Source organism: Ixodes scapularis, unplaced genomic scaffold (genome assembly GCF_016920785.2).
Source record: "Ixodes scapularis isolate PalLabHiFi unplaced genomic scaffold, ASM1692078v2 PGA_scaffold5__190_contigs__length_132052651, whole genome shotgun sequence".
In the NCBI taxonomy this organism is placed as follows: Eukaryota; Metazoa; Arthropoda; class Arachnida; order Ixodida; family Ixodidae; genus Ixodes; species Ixodes scapularis.
The window spans coordinates 369,638-375,834 of NW_024609880.1; the positions used below are offsets into that span (position 1 = coordinate 369,638).

General features: G+C 47.9%; 1 pseudogene; it reads left to right on the forward strand.

The window, feature by feature from the left end:
- The first annotated feature begins 1,846 nt into the window (after nucleotides 1–1,846).
- LOC120843532 lies at nucleotides 1,847–5,617 on the forward strand (annotated as a pseudogene).
- Nucleotides 5,618–6,197: the final 580 nt, after the last annotated feature.

A 6,197-nucleotide genomic window follows, 5' to 3' on the forward strand; every position in this document is an offset into this window, starting at 1 on the left:
GCAACGATTTAGACGAACCAACTTTATTTAGGACACTTTTGAGACAAAGCTTTAGTTGGTTGAGAATATTACACAACATACAGACATAAAACTTGCTTTTGAATCTGGTGTTATATACAATATTGAAGAATTCTCGATGATCAAAAGCAAACCTCAAGTATCCATTTATACAAACGCAGTCCAGCACTGAGAAAATTATTATATATGACATTTCTTTTTAAAATAGGCAAATGCGGAAACCGGAATGGTGTTAACGGATGCGAGAAAAACCACTGTATAGCTGGCCGTGATACAAGACTCAATGCTGCTCTGATAAGCAAACATTACCGCGGATCTGTTCCCCGTTACTTATAATTGGCTCATCAAAAACAAAAAACACTAAAATAGTGTCTCCCCTATATCTTCTTTAGGGATAACCCTACTTGCTCCACGAATGCTTACGGTTGTTTCGGTGCACTAAATCAGACAATTTTTATCAACGATGTTAAATTGTATAGGATAGAGATGATGCGCGTGTTCCTACGATTTTCAGCATTCACAGTTCACAGCCCCCAGGGTTGGGCAGTATCGCGATACAAATGTATCGCGATAGTATTATAGAAATACATCTCGTATCTATACTTCTGTATCGCAATACGTTTTTTTCACCAGTATCTGTGTTCCTGTATCGAAATATATTTGCAATGTTTCTTTTTATCGCGATACAATCAGGGTGACATGCATTTCGTTACAGTTCTTGAGAAATACTCCCCCCCCCCCCCCCCGCCCCGGAAGAAAAACGAATCCGAACGCATATTTTTTCTTACTTCTAAGGACATTTGGGTCAAGGAGATGCTGTGGTATTGTTACCATGCTGACCAAAGTTCCTTCTGATTTTCCTAACTATTTTCTATGCGTCCTCTTCTCTCTTCTGAGAAGTTTCGCGTAGTCGAAGGCACGAACCAGGTGGCGTGCCAGGGGTGGAGTCAGAGCATCTTCTGCCGCAGGTCCTTAGGTAGGAATTTCTTGAGTCATTGTTTGCTGGCATCCAAACGCCCGCGGTTAACCGTCTTTCTTGCCTTAGCGGACACAGTACACTCAGCCGGCAAAGCTGAGTCACAGTCCGTTGCAACACGAGCCTGGCGGTGGTTGACTTGAAATAGTAGGATGAATCACGCACTGAAGTTGAACACATATTCCAATTCGTCTGCGGCTGCGCCCGTGATATTCCACAGCTCAAGGGTACGTCATCAGCCGACGTGAACATGACCCGCTGCTCTGGTGATGCGAAACCAAGGAGGTTATAAATACTAGGAGGGGTCACGTTGCAATATGTGTGAAGCCTAGTCATAAAAAATTTTAAACGATGTTGTGGCCAACGTGAACGTAGATCTCTCTGGCAACTGGTGCGCGTGACATGTCACGTGCGAGATGGATGGCTGGTTGTGGAAGGATTTCTTGCAGGCTTGCGGGTGCTCCGTCCGGTAGGCTTTATCAGGTTGAAGGCTATAGACGTGAAGCAATAAGCTCCGTCCGGTAGTTTTTATCAGATCGAAGGCTAGACGTGAAGCGAGCAAGCAAACAAGCTGCTGAGGCGGATCACGAGCAGACGACATACCGCTGCTGGTACAGGGGTCGATCGGGGCGATCGCCGCAATCGTAACGGAAAAAAACGAAAGCCTGGCGTCACCGGGACGCTAATTTCCTCCGGCTACACATGGCTTGCACCTACGTCACGCGTGTCACGTGAGTGACGTCAGTTCCGCCGACGGCTAGCCGACGGAAACGCTGGGCGCCATCTTGACGGCCACTTTTCGACCGTGACTGCAGCTAGGCGCATGCACGCCGGCACTCCTTTGCTTTGGTTATGGTAAACTGTGCTGTTTTCGGATGCAGCAATCGATCCCACAAAAAAGCCGGCTCTTCGAGCAGTGCTACCGTCCGATATTTTCGATTTCCGGCGGTTATCCCAACGTCCTGTTGCAAGACGCGAGACCTGTCGACGGCCCGATGACGCGAATGGATCCGCCGTGTGAACCGAGCCGACATGAAGGATGCCACTCCGTTTCATCGGATTTGTAGCGTGCATTTCGTGACAGGTAAGAAGCTCTATTGATTAACTAGTTTATTCAATTTGCACGGTATTGACATTTGCTACGGTGCCTTCGTGGCCAGTGAGTGCGTGCGGGGGCGGTACGCAGCGCGTCTATTTGTTGACACCTAACTTTTTATGTGCTCTGCTTATGATTCTTCAAACGCCAGACAAACCGTCGGCTCTTTTTGACCCTAATCACCCAGACTGGGCCCCTTGTTTGCTCCTTGGGCACAAGAAGAAGTTTAGTCGGGGAATTGCCAGGTAAATAAGACGTATATGTTAGGTCGCATTCTGTTACGAGGTACACACGGCAGATTGTCACTAATCGAAAGATAACGTACTTCATTTACAGGTACAATCGACTGAAAGTGCGAGACAAAGCCAGGACGAGATCGCAGAAGGAGACAGCGCAGCATGGTGTGTATAGCTTGTGACAACTCATTTTTATGTGTCATTATTTGCCGCTCGCGTTCAGTTCCCTTGCTTAATTTGTAGAAGGGGCTTCCACAAGTGTGCCGAAATCAGGCTGCACTGCTGAGAATTTAATCTCTTCAGTTTAATTGCTCATTTTAGTATGATTGCACCCTTTGCAACATGTTAACATGACATCTTCAACAAATTTCAGGAGGTTGACTGGTTTACTCAGTTGTGAACATCATGCAAGAAAATGTTTGAGAAGCACTAACATTCACTAGGATCCATGATCAGCTCATAATATTAACGGTCTGTGGGTTAGTGTGTCCAATGTTGACCTGAAGTTGGCATTGTAAGTCGGGGGAATCTGGGTAACACTGATATCTTTGCGTGAGTGAACTGGACCTTTACAGAGTGCTTTGCTTCTGTATGTTAAAAATGGATATTTATTGGCAATACAAACTCTGGTACCACACTGATTGTACTTGCCTGTTTCACACAACAATCAGCCTCAAACACCACGGCCAAGCCGGGGTGTGAAGCCGACGACGCCACCACTGATCCAAATGCAGGCTACGTGCATGGAGGATCCGGCCCCGCAGTGGCCCACACGTCTGGTACGAGAGTTTTCGGTGAATGTTGCTACTTTTAGGACCATCTTCAACCCTTCGGTAAAGTGTGATACTACGCGGAGTGTACTAGCCCTTTTCACTGAACGGTCAACCGCAAACACCACACCCGAGCCAGAACCTGACGCCGACGACCCCATTGCCGATCCTGATGCAGGTTACGTGCATGGACGATCCAGCCCCGTAATGGCCCACAGAGGTGGTACGAGAGTTTCTGGTGAATGCTTAAAGCGGTACGGAAACGAAATTTTAGCGCCAATCTTTTTGCATATATATAGGCTAGGGACAGGCACCACCTCGGAAATATCAATATCGCGCTGTAAAACACAAGAGAACTAATTTTAAACCTAATTAAACGATTTCAAATTTACATCTGGTGGATGGTGGGAAAGTTCTCGTGACATCACTTGTGGCATAGGAGCAGCGTCGTTCTGCGGCAATACGGCGTGCCGGCAGAATTAGCCTAGGCCTGAACGCATTTGCAAAGCCTTGGCGGAGAAAGCCAAAGCGTAGTTGACCAGAGTGAGCTCGTTCTCGTTGCGGCTCTTTGCACGACACGACCCGAGCATGCTTCTGGCATGGCCGGTATCAGTTGCTGCGAGTAGCGAGCTGCAAGCCGACGTTAAAAAAGATATGTTTGAACTACGAGAGTGTCAGCAAGAGCCACGCAAATACCTGTTCAGACTCGGAGCGGACACGTGCGTTTGATCGAAGCGCTGGATTCGCTCTGTTAGACCGGGTTTCGGTGCGCGCTTCTGGACCGATTTTTTACGATTGCAACTCGATACTGACATGACACTCGGCAAAGGAAGGTTGGACCGACATCACGTAGCTCCCACGAACTGCTATAGCTCGACTGTGACGTAGCGTCGTGTCAGAATGAAAATGGCATACTAATAACAAAGTGTACATACCGTGTTGCGAAGGTAATTCGTATGGCGTTTATTTGAGCTCTATATCGCACAAAAAAGGGGATAGAATCAATGAAAGTCCCTTTTCGACGACAGCGTTCGTCACCGCTGTCTCGGAAAACAAGGAGATCGAGATGACATGGGGAAAAGATTGACCTTTGAAATTTAGTTCAGGGATCAAACTATTCATCCGGGAAGGGTCCACAAGGGTCGCGCGGCATATTCCATTCGGCAGGCCAGCCGGTCATGGGCAGACGGTCTTGGCCGAAGACTGCCGGAGCAACGGTGCGCCGAGTCGGTGTTGCTGCTAGGCCTATTATATTCTGCCGAGCTCGCTTGGTCGGTAGAATCGTGGCTGCTGCAGCTCTTCTCGGGTGTTTGTCGATCCTGCGTTCTTGATCGTCGTGGTCTGTTTCAAGTGCTCCTCCCTTTTTTCTTGCTTGTTGAAGTCGGGACGCACGAGAACAGCACGTGGAAAAATAATTGTCCGTTGGTTGTCGCTACCAAGTAAGTGTGCGACGCTGTTATCCATGTCGATTTGATCGTAAAAAGTGCGTAAGACAGCTTCGGAGCTATCGTAGGATTCTGTCGTAACCTGCGCAAAAGTTACGACAATTTTGTTTCGAGAATACGGGTTTTCTCTCAAATTTGTCGTACGCACGTTTTTCGTCGTGAGTTCGCTTTGAGAATCCGGCCTCATCAGAGCTGGTTTTGTCAGTGGTGCCGTGGTTGCCGACTTGCCGTGATGCAGCGTGCGTGCAGCCCTTGCACATCTCAAACGGCCACGTTTTTACAAGTCGTAAATCGTCGACGCGCCACCAAGTGGCAACGCTGGTAACCACAACATCCACGCCGTAGCCTTTCTCGTCTGGCACAAGTGACGTCACGAATGCGCCCAACATCCCAAGACGTATCGCGCTCTCCGATGGCTGATTTTTGAGCGCGCGCCCAATCTTTTTTTTAGATGGCTATATTTTTCACCCTCAGGGTGAAAAATATAGCCATCCGTTTATAATACAAACGCGCGATTATGATTTACGGCTATCATTGGTCATATTGAACCTATTTCTGACCATAATAGGTGTATTTCAAGTTTCGCTTCAGTATCGCTTTAAGAATGGTGCTACTTTTAGGGCCGTCTTGAACCCTTTGATAATGTTTGATTCTACACGGAATGTACTTGCCCTTTTCACAGAACGGTCAGCCGCAAACACCACGCCCGAGCCAGGACCTGACGCCGACGACCCCACCACCAATCACGATGCAGGTTATTTGCACGGAGGATGCAACCCCACAACGGCCCACACAGCTGGTACGAGAGTTTCTGGTGAATGCTTAAGAATGGTGCTACTTTTAGGAACGCCGTAAACCTCCCCAGACAGGGGGCCAGGCCAGGAGACGGGGTGTGGGGGGCGGGGAGAGGCGAGTGTTCTACGGGCATCACAATCTCTGGCTAGCATGGCTTAACAGGTAATACTGCAAAATGTAATCCTGTCGCCAAGCGAACATCCACTGGCATGCCTGGCACTGAAGCTGCAGACAACATGGAAGCGCAGAGGGCTGCAATGGCACAAGAAGGCACACACTAAGCACACACTAAAGCACACACTAAGGCACACACTAAGAGTTTGCAGAAAATCTGACAGGCAGGTGTGATAGTACTAGGCGTCGCGTGTCATGGCGTTTCAGCTCAAATTGGATGCAGTAATACTGTGCTCTTCAACCTTCATGCTGCCTTACGAGCACCTGACTTTTCTGGCGGGCGCTGTCCTAACAGCTATCATTTTAACTGGCCATCACACAAAGGAACATGCCCATCCTTCTCACTGGGATAGGTGGAGGTACTTTTGATGCTCAGGGCAGTTGACCGATTGCCGTGCAGGTTTTGGCTATCTATCAATATCGGAGCATGAAGTGAATAACTGACTTTTTCTGTCGGAGTCACATTCTTCCTATTTGCGCTTTAACGACCCCTCTTAGATTATCTGTGGCCAATTGTGTGAGAAAATGTAACCTTCACATGCGTCATTTTCACAGCAGGACCATTCAAAAAAGTCACATAGTACTCAAATGTTCCACAATCTGTTGCCATAATATAGCGTGACTGATGAGATAAAACATTCATTCTCATCATGCTTTTTTACGTTGAGATAGGGGCCAAAACACACT